A 19,868-nucleotide genomic window follows, 5' to 3' on the forward strand; every position below is an offset into this window, starting at 1 on the left:
ACTATGGGCGTGAGAACGAGGAGAGGACACCGATGATGACGATGAGGAGGAGGAGCTGGAGGAAGGGGAAATGGTAGCTGACAACATCGAGTGGGACAACCTAGAAAATGAGGATGTGCTGACAGGTATCGGTTCGTCCTTGCAGGCATTGGGACCCTTCCCGTTCCATGGAGGGGAGGGCATGTCTAGGGAGTCGATGGGGGTGAGCCGTTCTGACGATGCCCCTAGGAACCAATCGAGGCAGGATGCACCACCGGCTTGAAAGGTCCTAATATAGCTAGAGGGGGTGAATAGCCTATTTAAAAATCTATAAACCAACTAGAGCAATTTGATTAGTATAACAAATAGCGAAAAGCAAACTTGCTCTAGCTCTACAAGGGTTGCAAGCCACCTAACCAACAATTCTAGTTACTATGATTACTAGACACATAATTTACTAAGTCACTACTCACTAAGAGCTCTCACACTTGCTACACTAAAGAGCTCCACTAGATGAACTTAAGCTACAAAGCAAGCTCTCAATTCTAGTTACACTAAAGAGCTTGCTACAACTAGTTTGCGGGAATATAAATGAGTAAGTAAGGTGATTATACCGCCACGTAGAGGAGTGAACCAATCACAAGATGAATAATAACTCAATCACCGAGAGAATACCAAAGGGCAAGAGACAACCAAATTTTCTCCTGAGGTTCACGTGCTTGCCAACACGCTATGTCCCCGTTATGTCGACCAACACTTGATGGTTCGACGGCTAAGAGGTGTTGCATGAACCTCGTCCACACAATTGGACACTGTAAGATCCTACCCACAAGTGAGGTAACTTAATGACATGAGCAATCCACTAAGGTTACCTTTCGGCGCTCCGCCGGGGAAGGCACAAGTCCCCTCACAATCACCGGAGATAGCCACGAACAATCACCAACTCATTCCAATCTTCCTCCGCTGCACCAAGCTATCTAGGTGGTGGCAACCACCAAGAGCAACAAGTGAATCCTGTAGTGAAACACGAACACCAAGTGCCTCTAGATGCAATCACTCAAGCAATGCACTTGGATTCTCTCCCAATCTCACAAAGATGATGAATCAGTGATCGAGATGAGTGGGAGGGCTTTAGCTAAGCTCAAAAGGCTGCTATGTCAATGCAAATGGCCAAGAGAGTAAGCTTGAGCCGGACATGGGGCTTAAATAGAAGCCCCCACGAAATAGAGCTGTTGTCTCCTCAGTCCACTGAAAATCAGAGCGACCGGACGCTCCGGTCGTATTGACTAGATGCAGGACCCCAGCATCTAGTCACGCAATGCACACCACATGGCACCTGCTTCAAATACTGATCGCTCAATCTCAATGGTCATCAGTACACTTAAGTTGTGACCAGATGCACTATAGTGTAGGACCGGACACAGAACCCTAGCGTCCATTCACTTCCAGTAAGGTTCCAGCTGCGATCGAACGCATGAGTTTGATGATGACCAGACATAGGACCCTAGCATTTGATCACTTCCAGTAAGGTTTCTATCATGACTAGATGTGTCCAGTTGGTCATGATTGGACACAGCATCAGCGTTCGGTCCTTTCTCCTCTTCTCTGTGCTGCCACGTCAGTGGGATCGGACGCACCCATCACGCGTCCGATCACGAAGTGACCCAGCGTCCGATCGAAGACCGATGCTAGCATCTTCACACTTCCACTGACTGAACGTAGGACCCAGCGTCTGGTCACCATGTGACCAGTGTTCGGTGCACTCTGTGAAACCCTATCTTTTCTGTACAGGGCATTGGTGGCACCGTTGGACTATCCACACTCTACGGGTGGACACTCCGTCGGTGAAGTTTTGAACCCTTGCTCCCAAGTGCTAAACACAATGTGTATCACCTTTGTGCATATGTGTTAGCACATTTTTCACAAACATTTTCAAGGGTGTTAGCACTGCACTAGATCCTAAATGCATATGCAATGAGTTAGAGCATCTAGTGGCACTTTGATAACCATATTTCTATACGAGTTTCACCCCTCTTAATAGTATGGCTATTGAACCTAAATGTGATCACACTCGCTAAGTGTCTTGATCACCGAAACAAAATGGCTCCTACCACTTATACCTTTGCCTTGAGCCTTTTGTTTTTCTCTTTCTTCTTTTCAAGTCCAAGCACTTGATCATCACCATGGCATCACCATCATCATGCCATGATCTTCATTTGCTTCATCACTTGGAGTAGTGCTACCTATCTCATAATCACTTTGATAAACTAGGTTAGCACTAAGGGTTTCATCAATTCACCAAAACTAAACGAGAGCTTTCATGGCCTACCCAAGAGCCAGTAGAGGTAGGTAGCTCAGCCGTCGCACCCTAGGAGCCATCAGCGGCGAGCCCCTCTACCTAGGAGAAGACGGTGGGCTCAAAACAGCCTCATACCGACGAGATAGAGCTGGGGTTGGGGGATTCATCCCTCAAACGCATCTGTCGCCCTACGGCACCAAGGTGAGCTATCAACTCCTCTATTTTTCCTATTTTAATCAGACTTCATTATGAGTTATGTTTTTTGCCCCTTGTAGCGCCAGCAGGCATCAGAATCCTCTGGCACTGGCACCGAAGAAGAGCGTCACCCTACAATCAAGGCAGCGACCATCGGCTGGCATCATGCCTAGATCGGGTGGGAGCGGCGCTAGTGTGACCACGTTGTTAGCCGGCTAGGCGCCACCCATGGCGAAGCTGGTGCCCTCGGTGGGACAAGGGGATGCTGGTGCACATGGGGCACCCTCAGTGGTCGTAGAGTAGCTAGTCATGGCCGTGATACCGCTACCGACGATGGGGCGGATGGAGCTGCCAACCACGCTCGTGGTACCAACCATTGCGGGGGTGATGCAGTCGGTCATGACCCCACCGACATAGGTAGAGGTGGAGACACCCATGACGGATGGGTCACAGCTAAGCATGACCATGGCGTTGCCATCAGCGGCCCAAGCAATGGTGCCTGACATGGGTCGGATGGAGGGGGATGCGGTCGAGGGGTCCTCAGAAGTCATGGTGCTAGGGGAGAGGCTTGTGTCTGCACTATTGACCCCTTCCATCATCAAAGGGGGCATCTCGGTGGAGGTGTCACGGCGAGAGGGATTGGCGATGCTTGGGGCCGATGGGGAGTCGTCCCTGACCCTGACCTCGGTGGGTGGTGGCTTGCCCATTTGGGGGGTGCCCCTACTCTAGTGGGTAGACTCACAGGATCTAGCATCGACACTCTTTACTCTCGATGACGCCATAGAGAGCATGGAGCGGGAGATCATCGACATAGGGATCACGTTCATGCTCGAGACCCTAGATATCGCCACAAGCGCATTGTGTGACATCGTTGTTCCTTCTAGCTAGGTATTGCTTGATCTTGCTTCTTACCCTTCTCTTCCTCTATTTTTTCACGTATCCTAACCATCATCTCCCTGCAATCCCTTATAGCTCACAACCGGGGAAAATCCTAGTTCCTTCATCAACAGAAGGAAGCCTAGGATCACCTCGTTGAGGAGGCATGGCTACGCAGGGAGGTGACAGCATAGCTTGTTGTTGCCTAGCAGAGGGTGGTCAAGCTGACTCCCCTTGCTAAGGAGGTGGCCAATGTTCGGACACGGGTGGCAGAGGCCCATCGGGATGCCGATGAGTTCGAGAAGGCATTTGTGGACCTATTGGCGAGGTCACGCAAAGATGACGTGGAAGCAGCAAGGGTCAGGAAGGAGTGGGATGAGCTGCTCCAGAAGGATGCCAAAACCCACCAATGGATCCTTGACCTCCTAGGTGAGGTTGAAAGGGAAAGGGATCTAAAGTTGAAGGCTAAGGAGAGGTTCCTGGCCCTAGAGACGAAGGTGAGCCAAGATGCCACAATGGTCGAGCGGCTATGGAAGGAGTGGCATGAGCTATCCTAGACCATGGAGAGGCTCTGCTCAAGGCATGGCACAGCTCACAAGGAGCGTGACTAGGCTTTCCAAGACCATGACTAGGCCTACCGAGAGCGCAATGATGCACAACAGAAGGTCAGCTCCCTCCAGGACGAGCTCGAAAGGGAGATGACCCAAAAGCTGGAGGCCGAGAGCGTTCCTGCCAGGCTGGTTGTGGATCTGGCTCGTGGCTAGGCGGAGCTCGCCGAGGTGAAGAGAAATCTTCAAGCGAAGAGTGACGAGCTCGGTATCCTAAGCGCTGCCCTTGGAGTGGTCTACGATGATCTCAAAGTGGTGCAGCCGAAGGGGACCAGCTCGCTTGCGACTCATGCCATCGAGATCACAACTCGAGCATGCCAGCTCAAGAGGAACACCCTTCATGCCTGCATCAATCAGGCCTTCATGGTTGCTCATTCTCATTATGGCGATAGTATCGACCTACAAGCAATAAGCCTCGGCTACGCGCCCGGTTAAGAAGACCAAGAGCTAGAGGAGATGGAGACGGCGGTGGCTCCCCTTTCGCAAGACCTAGTGGACAAAATCAAAGACATAGTACTCCCCTGGAGGGGTTAGTTAGTGTCGGTGTTTGAAGTCACCAACTAGTAAATTTGTATTTACGTGTCTGGTTTGGATGGTGTGCTTGGAAGACACAAGGATTTATACTGGTTCGGGCTAAATGTCCCTACATCTAGTTCAGCGCTGCTCATGTTACTGGCACTTGGTTTGTAGTAGGGGTTACAAATAGGAAAGAGATGGAGAAGGTCCCAAGTCTCTAGCGCATGTGTGTGTTGCTAGGATGTGTCGCGTCTATTGCCATGGAAAGTCATATTTTGCCTTGCAATTCATGGGGTGTCATGCTTCCTCTTTTATAGTCCAAGAGGACAAGAAGGTTATAGAGAAGGAGAGAGGGATATAGAGGGGTAAAAGTCAAGGGGAAGAAGGCCTCTCGGACCACCAAGACTTTCTTTTCCTTTATGCGGGTCCTGCTGGCACTGTAGAACGTGACAAGGATGGCTCTATGTTAGGTGCCTGATCACCGCTGATGCCACGCCCTGGCGTTGTCAATGAGTCATGGCGTCCCATACCGTCCCAGTGGGTGACGCGGCGGACCGGCATTTTGGTCGGCGACCATACAGGGAGTAGGCAGTATGGCGGCCGTATAGGGAGTAGGACCACACATCCATCACTATTTATTGGTGTGCGTTACCTAGAGTGACATATTGTGGGCATGGGTCATAATGAGATGGGCTTTAGCTACCTGCATGGTGCCAGGAGTTTGACCTTAGGTCGTACTTTCTTGCTCAAAGTGGTTGGTGGTGGTATGGGCTTCCATTGGGAGCCATGCCTAAGGGGTTGGGCAAGGCGGAGCCCCCAACCCAAAGGTCAGACGAGGCAGAGCCTAGCCCTAGTGGTCAAACGAGGTAGAGCCCCCGACCTAGAGGTCAGGTGAGGCAAAACCTGACCCAACTGTTGGGCAAGACGGAGCCCTCGACCTAGAGGTCGGGCGAGGCGGAACCTACCCCCAGCGGTCGGGCAAGGCAGGACCCTCATGCCTAGGGGTCGGTTGAAGTTGTAGTCATGCACTTCATAGCTTGGGCGAATCAATGTAGATGACCATTAGCACCTGTTCTTCGGGTACCCTAGTTTTGGTCACCGATAGTAGCCCCCAAGCCTATGGAGGAGTAGAATACTCCTTCAGAGACTTTTTTGAATGGGAGGACAATGAGGGCCTTGGCCTTCTCTTGTTGTCCATGGCGTGTCTCAGAGGCGGTGACTCCCTTTCATCACAATCGGACCCCTTAGGGGTATAGCTGTGAGATTTGGTGGGTCAAAAAAGGTCTTTCCTGATTCTGACCCCTATGGGGGTCTCACTGACCTTCCATCATTCTACGACCGCGCGTTTGGTCTCCTTGCGAGTCCAACTTTCCTTGAGCCCTCGCACGTATCTAGGGTCTGATCGAGGGTTGGCTCATCTTTGTGATCATCTTCCCTCAAGTGTTTTTTCTAATAAAAATGGAGGGGCTGAGCCATGCCATTATTTTCCTCTATGGATGAATCATGGTGCTTGGTGAGTTGTTAATGGGCTAGTCTGAGTGGGGCCCTAACATCCTATTCATGGGGGTCCGGCTTGGGTTAGCTGGTGACCGACTCTAGATTCTTAGCAGTAAATCCATATAGTTCTTGGGTCCGTTCGACCGGTCCCGAGGGCTCTCTGCCTTTCTTCTAGGAAAACCATGGACTGAATCCGACTGAGACTCGAACATAGGCCGAGATGCCCATGGCGCTCGTGCACCTAGGTGCTGGCCACTAGCGGGCCCATCCCTTTCCACCCCTCACTCTAAAGGTGCCTAGAGCGGTTGTCAAACCCATCGGCGGGCCAACCTTTAAACTCCTGGGCCTAGATGGGCCGTAGGAGCGCTTTCAGCTCCTTATCCCATTCACCTATGATGGGTCATGGCCTATTTAGGGAGGCAAAACATTTGGCGCATCTTTCGAGGGGACGCCTAGAGGTTGCGTCTGTGATAAGATGTGGTGACAGGTCATGGCGGGCACAGAGATCAAGGCGGGTGGCTGGTTTCCTCGCACCCATTGCCCCTATAAAACCAAAGGGTTAGCCCCCTGTGTTTCATATGTATGCCTGCATCCTTACCTCCATAGCCACATGACCACTGCTAATCTCTTAGGTTTCCGACCCTCGCATCTCTGCCGCTGCCGCCCTCGCATTTATCACCACCTACTTTTGAAGGATCCATGGTGCCGCTTTGACATCACCTTCGCACGCATGGAGGGCCTCATTCGCCATGGCCTCCTCTATGCATGGGACCATGGCTCAGGAGTGGTTGCTGTCGGGCAACGAGGATGTGCCGTCACCGCCCGATGACTACGTGGTGTTGTTCGCCCACTTCCACGAGCGTGGGATCATGACCCCTACCTACAAATTCCTTTGGGGGCTGCTGCATTACTACCAGATCAAGCTGTAGCACCTCAATCCCAATGGGATCCAGCACATGGCAGTGTTTGTCGTGCTATGTGAAGGATTCCTGGGGATCAGTGCTCACTTCAATCTATGGAGGTACTTCTTCACTGTCAACCTCCAGAAGAAGAGGGAGAAGGGTGGTAAGCCAAATCTGCACATGCCAATGGGGTGCGCCGGCATCTAGCTTCAGAACAATTAGGTCGGTGAGTACCCACCGATGTGGCTCTTGACGTCAAACAAGGGGTGGCACTCGCAGTGGTTCTACCTCAAGAACAACGCTACCGCCCCTTTGTTGAAGTTCACCGGGCACCTGATCTAGGAGGCCTCGGAGCCATGGAGGAAGTGGGGCGTCCTAGAGAAGGATAAGAAGAAAATCCAGGACCATATCGCCACCATCCACATTCTAAAGGAGAGCGGCCAGAAGGGGTCGGGCATCATCGGGGCTTACCATGCGAGGGGGGTGGTGCCATTGATGATGCACGCACTCTTGCTATACACGATAGCACCTAAGGCATCACGTGATAGAACAACACTCGTTGAGGGAGTGCTCCCCAACTCTGAGATCGTGTAACACATCAAGGAGGTGATGGAGCCATGGCTATGTGCCTGGTTATGAGGCCTGCGAGCTGGAGGAGATGGAATCGATAGTGGCTCCCCTTTCGCAGAACCTGGCAGACAATATTGAAGACATAGTACTCCCCTAGAGGGGCTAGTTAGTTAGGTGAATTCAGGCCGTGGAGCCAACAATTTTGTAATGAACAAATATTTTTCGTCGTTCTTAAATGTTTATCCTTTTCCAAAGGTGGAAAAGGAGTGTGATGCGAACTTGTGATGAACAAGTTTTTATTTCGAATGTAAAGCGAGTAGGTGTGACCCGACCCCTTCTGTTGTTGGTTCTGTTTAGCTCGAGCCAGTGAAAAAACTTTGATTATGTTGGGGAGTAAAAGAACTGTAGCTGCTAGGGCATAGGCCTTTTAGCAGTCCGCCCAGTTTTACTCATAGTTCGTTTCCATGACTCTTACTTTTCAGGCCTTAACATAGGAAGGGGTCAGATGCGAGTTTCTGAGTAAGAGTATTTGTCGGGTTCATAAACCCAGGGTCCCTCATGGACTGGCTTCCCAACAAAGGCTTGGCCCAAGCAAACAACACACAACTCATGGGTCGGCCCAAGTATCGAAACAATAGGCCAGAAGGGCGATCCAATCACCGACCAGAAGGCCTGGCCAAGGAGGAACGACACCCATTTTCCAACTCCAGCCCTCCTCTTCGACTAGAGCGCTCACTTCTATCTCTAGCCTACCCCCGAACAGCCTCTCCGACCAGAAGGCTGGGCCAAGACACTACTTCTGACTCTGACCCCACATCTCCGACCGAGGTACTCAAAAACCCTGCTCACCACTCTTCTCCTACTAGCAAAACCAGAGACGCCTAGGACCGACCGACTGAGGACGCCCGCTCAGAAAGGACCAGGGAATGAATAGAGAAAGCAAGGCAAGGTGCACAAGTTAAACCACGATACCAGGGACTGTACCCTATATACCTGTAGAAATAGTACTCTACAACCGTCCTGACACAAATAGTATTATAGGCGCTGACTTTTTCCCTACAGTATTATGGGCGTTATTAACTCCCATGTGGTAAGGCTCCCCCACATGTCTCTAGGCATCGACAGTGTTGTGGGCACCGGCATTTATTGTACCGGGTGAACATGGCAAAACCCCTCACATGCCTCTAGGCATCAACAGTATAGTAGGTACTGACATCTGCCATACCCGAATAAGACGACGTAACCTCCCACGTGTAGCTGACATCTAATAGTGTTGTGGGCACCTACCATCATCCTGTACCCACTAGCATAGGCAACAAGACATAGAAGCATACATACTCTCTCCCTCTCATTTGTAAGGCCATCCCCTTCATCTATAAAAGGTAATGGAGACGGGGGTCCCGATCTTCCGTCAGGTTCAAGATAAAGCAATCTTAGCACCACGGCTCCTCTGGTTATCAACCAAGTCATGGACTAGGTTGACCTCACCAAGAAGGCTACTCCCTGCCTATGCAACGAAGAACACAAGCAAGAACGAGAAAGAAAGCAACCAAATTGCAGATGAATGATTAATCTCACGAGTTGGGGTCTCACAAACCGAAGAACGGCGAAACTGTTTCTTGACAGAATAATCTAAGCAAAACCCAAACCCTAAAGTAGGTGGTGGCTACTGATTATATAGCCTAAGGGACGTCCAAGGATCCCTCTTCACATCCTAAAGGTGTCCCAACACGTTACAAGGCCCAACGGCCCAAAAGAAGGTGTCGTAGCACCCTGATAGATTCTGGATGCTGACTTGTTTCGATGATTCCCGTTGATTTCGAAGAGCTTTTGATGTGAAACTACTTGGATTGGCTTCCTTATCAAATTATCTTTCCATCCATATATGGATCATCAAAAACGGAGTTTAGATGTGTCCGGGGCGTCCATTTTATTGCAGACTGGTCCTGATGGCCGAGGCAGACTCGAACTCGGATTGGACAGGGCCTCTGGCTTGGCTTGGACGTCCTTGCTGGCCTCCTAAGGTGGTGGCCAAGGAGGAGGACGTCCAAGGCCATCTCTTAGGTGTTCTCTATCTTCTTGGGGTGTGCTCCAACTTGGGCCTGGGTCCCAAGGATGTCTAACAAGCCCATGACGATAGTGTAGCTCCCGCCAGAAATAGCGATAGAATATATTAGTAATTTGGAGGCCTTGCCGATGTGATATTGAGATGGGACCAGATCTATTTGAAAGCTTATCAAACAAGCTTTCCATCAAGTGCTCATTGACCTCGATCGCACTCCGGATGGATGAGTTATGGCCTTCCCAATGAGGCACTGTCGGGCTGCCGATGAACCAAAAGTTCAACTTTGATGAACTTCCATTATGAAACACATTTGAACCTACAATCAAATAGTGACATGTACATGTGGAACCAAGTGAATTATAACCAAAGCCACTATACAAATGTATGAACAAGCGCACCTTATAATCATTGTTCATATCCGAAGGTGCCATGTCCTCATCATCCTCCCCTTCTTGACAATAAACCGTCCTCGGTTTGGGATTAGATGAAGAAAACATTGTTGGTAGTAGCCAACATTGCTCTCCTTCTTGAAATTTAACATATTTCTTTATAACAAAACTAGGGGAACTCGACATGACAAGATTATAGCAATTGCAATCCTTTGGTTGATCATACTTTTGCACAATATAAGGAGATTTCAGATTTGAACAAATATAGACACGATGCACCATATACTCTCCTTTACAATTATATTTTCCAATAAAATGATATGTATGTCTAGAGAACCATGGTAAATCAGCATAGGCATAAAGTTTCTCCTCTAAAGAACTAAGATTACATGGAACATCAAATTCAATGTAACCCAAAGTATTTAAAGAAGATAATAATTTCAGCTCATCAACTTCACTAGCATTATGAATAACAAGTCTATTTTTAGCACAAGTGCTCATTTTCAGCACACATATAGCGTGATCATTCTTCAATGATTGCATGGGTATAACATAAATATCATCATGCAAGTCATCTTCGTCACAAGAAACATCAAGCAAATCATCTTGTGATAAAGGTAAATCAAGCGAATGCTCCACTAAAATTTGCTCTATCATAGTATGATTAGTGGAAAAATTCAGCACATCAAGAGAACTCTCACCTTCTATGAGTTTAGCATCATGGGCATTACCTTTGCTCTCATGTTCAGCAGGGGTAATAGTTGATGGTTCTGAATTTTCACATAAGGCTGTGAGCTTCTCATTTTCTGTCACGTCATCCTTGCTCTTTTCTACATTGTCCTGCAAAAGGTTAGGCATAGCAGGAGGAATAACAACCGACTCTTTCTCTAAATGGTGCACCTCATCATATGAAGTCAAAACAGGAGGTGGATTAACAAAGGTTTCTCGCATAAGAAGTTTCATATCATTCTAAGTTTGAGGCTTATCAGAAGGATCTAAAGACTCCCACCAAGATAAAGCAGAATGTTGCAAAACACTAGCTGCATTTTTTACCTTCCTCCTTAGACACATAAAGCGAGTAGCAAATATGTTATCGATGGCAATTTCCCACTCCATGTACTCATCAGCACCTATACCATCATAAGTCGGTGGATACGAACAACCTGTCATTGTTAGAAGACAGCAAAATACAATACAAAAATATTATCCCTATCAAATGACTACATGGTTGCAGTGGTGTCACTTTTGACAGTAAGTGGAAGCGTCTTACCAAGCTCTTACAAAGTTCTTACCAACGCAAGCAGTGGCAGTACAACCGGTGGCTGGTTCATGATACCTATGAGGCAATGGTACCGAGATTGCAAGGGTCTTTTTCTGTACCGATCTGAAGTATATGTGGAGCTTGGGAGGCATGAAAAAGAACAAATATATATATGTGGCACACAAGTCAGTGACAGACAGCAATATTGAATAAATGTCTAGAGCACTTGTCCTAGTTGCTGGCCTATACGTGTTCCTATCAGCAGTTGTGATAAACAAGAGAGGAAACAAGGATGAAAGGAAACAAGTATTAAAGGTAGCAACGGATATAAACAAGGCAAAAGGTACCACAAACAATAGAGCTATTGAATGTTCCTTATATGCTCCTTTTCGATATCTTCTATTCTCTTTTACTATTTTTTCTTTTATTTTTTTGTCCAGTCTTTTTTTCTTGCTTTTGCTCTTTTGATATTTTTTTCTTAGCAAGGAGCACACAAGAATAAACCACAAAAAATTTGAGCTCAATTGAATAAAAGATGTGGCCTATAGAAAATTAGGACTGTGCTATAAAAAGCATATCAAAACTTGTGGGCCTAGAAACTCAATTTTCCTAATCGAATTTCACAAATTTAATTTTTTCGAGCTTAGCTATGTTGGGATGAAATAGATCTAAAATTTTCTGGCATTCTTCGTAGATATAAAATTTTCCCCGTTCCGAGTTCGGATGCAAAAGTTATGACTGTTTTAAAGAAGCTACTCGAATCAGGGATTTAGTGGACACAAGATACAAACCAATGGTGATATAGAATAGCGGCGGATGAAGGGATCAACACAAACTAGAAAAGAACACAATCTAAACCGGCAACAAGACTTTGACCTAGGACACAAACTCAACAAAGCGGACTCTGAAACTGAATCATGCAAAGGCTATGGCGCGGATGGTTATAGGACAGGAAACAAATATGGCATTGGACTATGGGATAAAAGCAAAAAAAACACTCGAACTAAGGGTAAGATATGAACTTGACGGTATACCTAAAGCTCTGATACCACTTAATGGAGACAGGGGTCCCGATCTTCCGTCAGGTTCAAGATAAACAACGATTTGTTCGGAGAGCGACACACCAATCCGGCTTCAGATCACAAAGACCCAAACCCTGCAACCTTAGCACCACGTCTCCTCTGGTTATCAACCGTGTCACAATCCGGTTGACCTCACTAAGAAGGCTAATCCCTGCTGCGAATCGAAGAACACAAACAAGAACAAGATAAAAAGCAACTCAATTAAAGTGACAATTGCAGATGAATGATTAAGCACTCGAAGTTGGGGTCTTGCAAACCGATAACGGTGACTGTTCAATGACAGATTGATCTAAAACAAAACCCCAAACCCTAAAGTAGGTGATGGCTACTGATTATATAGCCTAAGGGACGTCCAAGGATCCCTCTTCACATCCTAAAGGTGTCCCAACACGTTACAAGGCCCAACGGCCCAAAAGAAGGTGTCGCAGCACCCTGACAGATTCTGGATGCTGACTGGTTTCGACGATTCCCATTGATTCCGAAGAGATTTTGATGTGAAACCACTTGGATTGGCTTCCTTATCAAATTATCTTTCCATCTATATATGGATCATCAAAAACGGAGTTCGGATACGTCCTAGGCGTCCATTTTATTGCAAACTGGTCCTGATGGCCGAGGCAGACTCGAACTCAGATTGGACTGGGCCTCTGGCTTGGCTTGGACGTCCTTGCTGGCCTCCTAAGGTGGTGGCCAAGGAGGAGGACATCCAAGGGATTTCTTGGTGGGTTCTCCAAGTCCTTGGGGTGTGCTCCCACTTGGACCAGGGTCCCAAGGATGAATAACAAGCCCATAACGACAGTGTAGCTCCCAGCAGAAACAATGACAGAATATATTGGCGATTTGGAGGCCTTGCCGATGTGATATTGAGATGGAACCAGATCTATTTGAAAGCTTATCAAACAAGCTTTCCATCAAGCACTCATTGACCTCGATCGCACTCCAGATGGATGAGTTATGGCCTTCCCAATGAGGCACTGTCGGGCTACCGACGAACCGAAAGTTCAACTTTGATGAACTTCCATTATGAAACACATTTGAACCTACAATCAAATAGTGATATGTACATGTGGAACCAAGTGAATTATAACCAAAGCCACTATGCAAATGTAGGAATGAGCGCACCTTATAATCATTGTTTATATCCGAAGGTGCCATGTCCTCATCAAAAGGGGATGCGCTCTCTCCCAACATCGAAGTTAATCCAGGTTGATTCAAGTGCCTCCAGATTCATTCGATTGATCAAGTTCACTAGCTCACAACCACAAAACCGCCAGGTTTGGACCTCAAGCACATGCTTAAACACTTAGCTCATAGCAGAGCTCCTATCGCTCTCGGCCCTTCCGACCAGACCTCTTGTACCCCCATCTTTCTCCTTCTCGTTTGTAACCCCACTACAAACTTCGAGCACCTGGGCTCAAGAATAAAGTCACCGACCGACTCAAATTGAACATAGGGCACATTGCCTGAACCAGTATAAACCCTATGTCATTAAGTGCTAGGCCACCTCCGATCACAACGTACGGCAAAACTACAAATATTTACTTGTTGGTCACTTTCTGCACCGATAGTTGGCACCGTCCATGGAGAAGACGTTGTACGTTCAACACTTTTTGGTCATCGGATGACCCACTTTCCACCACCCTCACCATGGTGGGCTCAAGCGATACAATTCGTTTTGGCTCACTTAAGTTTCCCGCTCTCCCACCGGTTGGGATGCGGGTTCCACCCGTCTTCGAGCCATCCCAGGACTTCCTCTTTGGAAGCCTAGACTTCATCATTGACCGGCTCGGCATACTACACCTCCACGAGGAGGCTCTCGTTCTAGCACCCATCGGAGGGGCACCCTCCATCGGCTCTAGGATGCGCGACAACTTCAACAATGAGGCCTATGTGCTTCATTCCGAGCAAACTCTCTGCTCAAACCCAGCTATAAGTAATGCACATGCTGTTATTTACTTACTATCCTCTATCTTCTGCCAATTATCCAGAGGGACCCCGTTGTCCCCACCGCGACCGCCATATGACCAGTTCCCCTATGGCCTCGCATCTCCTGTAGATGAGCACACCCGAGGGCTCCAAAGGATGCCGGCACCGCCCCCTCTCACATCCAAATTCATCGGAATGGCGAGCTATGCTCCCACCTGTTTCCTTGACCTCATGGATGATGATGTTGAGAGTGACGGCTCTAGCATCGGTGACATGGCACCTAGCCACCGTCCATCCTAGGAGTGCACTATGGCAGATGCTCTAAGATAGCCACCGGTGGTAATAGAGTCCTTACAGACTCACACGGGAGCACGACAAGGAACTACGACAATAGTGGCTGCACCAGCCACCGACTGTGCCTGCACGCTCGACACACCACACTATGCCCCGCATGCATAGACCGACGAGCGGCGCCCAAGGTGGCGCCCATCGGGTCCAGCGCAACATCATGGACAGGGGGAATGATCCCCCATAGTTCACTTAGGCCAATCAGAACATCGCCACTGCGGCAATGCTTCTACGTGGTCTTCCTTAGCCGAACGACCCTCAAGAACAGGCGATCCACCGGAACCTCTGGGCACTAGTGAAGACTGCCACCATTCAACAAGCGGAGAGCTCCGTATCACAACACCGACACATGGCCTTGCTCCCCACTAGGGAATGGAGACACAGTAGACAAGTCGCTCCACCCGCTCATCGCTACAATCACCGAGCGCAGCACAAGAGGCCACATCGGCACCTCATCTTGACTTGATGACCGCTCTACATCGACCGCCTATATAGGCGCGGCTCGGGGCGAATCGAGACACATGCAGCAGCGACCGGAGTCCTAGCCCTTATGGCCTAGGACCATGGACCTTTGTCCAACACCTCCAGCGAGCGCCGCTCTGGCCATGCTCCAACGGAGGTCGAGGCAAAGGCAAGGCCAAGCACCAGGATCAGGACAAGGGCCCCTCCACACAGAAGGGGAAAAATAATAGAAAAGATCACCGTCAACCGACCAACTCCGCATTGGTCGCCACAACTGATCAAATAGGCAGGCAGCCCTAGCAGGACACTCCAGGCCACTTCTATGAGCTCATGGAGAGCCCGTGCACTAACCACAACTACCCCATCAAACACCTCTACAAGGACTACGAGCTCCTCAAGCGCCTTCAGCGATAGGCCGGTGGGCCAAAGGAAGAAAAAGGCACAGAAGCAGTGGCCGAGAAAGGGGGCGTAGCGGACAAGGATCCAAACGACTAAAGGTTGAAGTGATCCGACCGGATGTCTACCAACTGAAGAACAACAACGACGACATTCTCACCAAACACTTGGAACAACTATGTCATTTTTTCTTCCCCTAAATTTCAGTCTTACCATTGTTTACTTAGCGTCTGCTCCTACAAGAGCACACCAACCCGAACACTTTTCAGCCCGGGTCGCTCAGGGGCTCCACAAGGGTACACTACTACCTCTCTTTTTTGTTTACTATCATATGGTGAAACTCCTTGTTACCCAAACAAAAGGGTAGTTCATTCCTTTAATTTGCCTTACATAGCTTTGCTTTAAAACATTCTGACCGATTGCACCCTGCCTTTCCCTACGGTTATGAGCAGCTGAGCCTCGCGGGCCATGCCCTAGGCTCCCAAGGTTGTAGCCTATGGGATAAATGGGCAAGTACAAGAAAGAAAGAATAAAAAACAAAATTATGCTAAGGGAAAAACTAAGGAACAAAAGGGACAAGTTTCCCCGAATGGAGTGCCTCCATCACAAAAAACGAAACCGATTGTAGTCATTAAAACACACAAGAATGTTTACATGGGGGATCCCCCATGAACTTAATCTTTTTGCATCTACTAAACTACTTATACATTACAAGCTATTGGGGTGGCTCAGCGGCATCTGCTGTCGGTACGACCGGTGAAGGCGTGGGCTGCTCACTCCCTGGTGGGACGACATTTGGCTCGATTGATGCCGGGGCAATGTCCACCTCTGACCTAGGCTCTATGCCATCCATAGGCGGAGCGACGTCCTCTCGACGCATGCTTCTGGCCATGTCTTCATGGTGGACGTCCATCACCCACTATGTAGAGACTTGCTCTGCCACCAACCTTGCGTGCGGCAGCAAGCTCTCCCCAAGCGTTTCGATGTCCTCCATACTCAGGCCATTAGCATACCCGCTATAGATAGTGGTGAAGTCTAGGTTCGGGTGGTACAACACCACCGAAGTCAACACCCCCGATGCTCCATAGAATAGCCCACTTGTGATAAGGTCTCAGACCGCATTCAAGACCTTCGCCAGCTGGACGGTGGGTGCGCTAGTGTTTGGTGCCGACCCAAAGACCTCCGAGACGATAAGCTGGGCAACATTGCGGATCTGGTCAAGTTCCCCCTCAAGAGCACGTCACTCTTCACGGGACTTGGCTAGCTCCTCTGCATTCCGACTAAAAGTCGCCTTGACCATCTCTGGGTCCCGCTCCAGCGACTTCACCTTTCCACCCAGCTCTAAAAGAGGGGTGACAAGCTTAGAAACATACTGAAGGAAAAAACCAACATGATGAAAAACAAAAAGGGTACAAACCGAGGTGGAAGTTCTCAAGGGTGGAGAACTCCTCTGCCTGCCGGGCCACCTACTCACGTAGCCAGGCACTCGCCTCCTCCGTCCCCATCACCCGGCCCCGAAGCGCGAGCACTTCCCGGTCTACCTCTAACCGGGCCTTCCGCTCCAACTCTAGGGCCTTCCATGCCAACTCCAGGGCATTCTGCTCCAACACCAAGGCGCTCCGCTCCGACTAAGGGTCTCTAGGGATTTTTGGAGCACCACCTCGGTGTCCACAGGGATGTCCGCAACCCCACCTCGGTCTCCGCCTGGTGGGCCTTTGCCGCCTCAAGCCCCCGCTCAGCGGCGGTCGCTTGCTCTGCTGAACGCTGCCCCTCTGCCCGTGCCGTGGTCACCTCAACTACCCAGTCATGAGACTCATGGCAGGTGGACTCTAGATGATGCTCAGGCTCAGCCACTTGGGCATGCTCCATCTGAAGGAAGTGGGACTTAAGGGATGACATCTCTTTCAGACCCTACAAAAAACAAGCATGCTGAGGCAACCAATAAGAGATTCATAGGTCAAGGACAAATATGGGAAACTCACCTCCACGACGAGCTATAGGTCGACCTCGACTAACTATTGGGGCAGACTTAACCCGCTCCTAGGCATCCTCGAGCTTCACGGACTGGTTGGCGAGTTTAGACACCATGGCGAGTCCTTTCCCCCCAAGGATGTCCTAGAGCAGACACTCCTAGGAATCCCAAAGGATGAACTGCACCTTTGCAGGGTCCTCAAGGTAGGGCCACTCTAGGTCACCATTCGACAGCTCACCAGAGGGCCTAGCCTCTGACTAAACCACCACCAGCTCCTGCGATGACACCAGCAGCTCCACCATGTCATTAGCCTCATCGTTGGATGGGATATCCACCACCTCGGTTGCGCGGGCCATCGCTGGGTGTTCTGACTCTGTCTCGACCATGTCTCCCCCTAGTGCCTTCGACTCCGACCATGAGGGTGAGCTGTGCAGCCCTCCACCCGGCAAGGCAGGGAGCTCGATCTCCCTCTCCTCTTTCGCCATAGCTGGCGAAGGAGGGGCCATGAGAGTTACCTCTACCGCGACCTCCGCCGTTAGCACTAGGATCGCCACCAATGCTGCTGCCACTACAGCCACCATACCAGCAACCGAACCAAGGGGCACCACCCCCAGATGGGAAGGGTTCGCCGTCGCCACCCTATTCCCCCCTTGCCATTCACCATGACATGCTGCAGGGTGGGCCTCCAAGTTTCCTGCATGGGGGTTGAGGCAATTCTCAAACCTGTCATCGCCTGGCCACTGACAAGAAAGTGTAGGTAAGTCACACTCCAAAAAGACCCAACAGCAAAAGATCAAAAAGAAACAAAGAAAAACATACTGGGAGGTAAGTGGCATGACTCTAAAGGCAAGACCCAACATCAACGGGCCTGTAGGGCAATGACCGCTCCCAGGCTACGACCCGCACCCCCTCACTTTAGCTGAGGGCAGAGTCATCCCAACTGGCTCCTGCCTGGCCTATGGGTCACTATGACCCTTGGCTCAGGACTCCCTGACCAGAGCAGTAGGCGGGGCATCCTCCTGCTATGAGTCATGTGCTGGCGCCGATCCCAGCGACGCATGGGTGCTAGACTGCCTGGATTGCTCGGCCATGTCCACGGTAGGTGGGGACAAGACTGACGACGCCACTGAGGGGCACAATGACCATGACCGCTTTGCCTCCTATTCACCGACAGTGTCTGTGCTCACCGCACGCTTCCTTGACACGGGAACCACCGCGTGCCTCTTCGCCTCCTGCTCATCACTAGCGGACATTGTCGCAGGGTCGTGACACTCAGCTAAGGTCACAACGACCTCTCGACTTTCCTCCTCCTCGGAGAAGACCATGCCATCCACATCTGTGGGATCCTCTGACTTGAGCTCCTACTCAATGTCGCTCCTACGTTCCCCGGCCTTCACGCGCCGGGTGATCTCCTACTCCTTCTCTTGCTTCTGCCGAACCTCCTTGATTCTCTTCTTGTTCCTGGCATCCGCCACCTCCTTTTGGGTGGCCTGCCAGGCCATGCCCTCTGGTCCCTTGGGAAGGTGCAGTTGGGACTTGTAAACTCCAAGCCCCTATGGAACGGGTGGCTCAAAATAAAAAAAATAGGAAAGCAGAGGAAGAAGCACGGACTAAATAGAAGGGAGTATACCAGTCTGGACACGATCGCGAAGTTGAAAGGAGCGGGCTTCCCATCGACCTTCTCTTTGGGTCTCAGCTGCAACACCTGGCCAAGGTGACTCCAGACCTCATTGTTCGGCAGCTCCTTCGACGATGCACGGTCCGAGTCCATCGAGCCATTGTACTTCCACATTGGCTGTGTCCTCTCCACCAACGACACAACCCGGTGGTGGTAGAGGGTGTGGAACACCTACACCCCATCAAGGCCATGCTGCACGAGCTTCTGCATCTCCTCCTCAATGATCTCCACCTTCTTCTTCACTCGACTAGCACAACCCCATGACCAACTATCCTACTTCTCTGGCCTCCCTCCGGTGAATGCTGAGAACGGCGCCTCCACCGGATTCCTGATGTAAAACCACTCCTAGTGCCACCCCCAGTTGCAGTCATAGGGGATGTACGCAGGATACGAGCCTCCCATGCATGGTTTTCTCTGTAGGGCAAAACCCCCCACCGACGTGACCTTGGACAGATTCCCCACCATCAAGGCTCTCCTAGAGAACAGCCACCGGAAGAAGTCCACATGCGGCTCCATCTCGAGGAAGGCCTCGCAGACAGTAATGAAGACGGCGATGTGCAGCACCCCCATCAGATTGAGGTGTTGTAGCTCCAGACCCCACTCATTAAGGAGTCCACATAGGAACCAGTGTGCAGGGTATCCTAACCTATGCTCATGGAAGGCAAGAAAGGAAACTACCTCTCTAGGCCGAGGTTACAAAAACTCCTCACTCCTAGGAACCCTCCAGTGCGCCACCTCCTTCAGCGGAAGAAACCCCTTCATGGTGAAGACCTTCAACACTGACTCCCTCATAGTGGATGACCTCCAGTCTGACATTTCACTCCAAGATCACAAAAGGATTTGTTAG

The sequence above is a fragment of the Miscanthus floridulus genome, chromosome 11 (assembly GCF_019320115.1).
Source record: "Miscanthus floridulus cultivar M001 chromosome 11, ASM1932011v1, whole genome shotgun sequence".
In the NCBI taxonomy this organism is placed as follows: Eukaryota; Viridiplantae; Streptophyta; class Magnoliopsida; order Poales; family Poaceae; genus Miscanthus; species Miscanthus floridulus.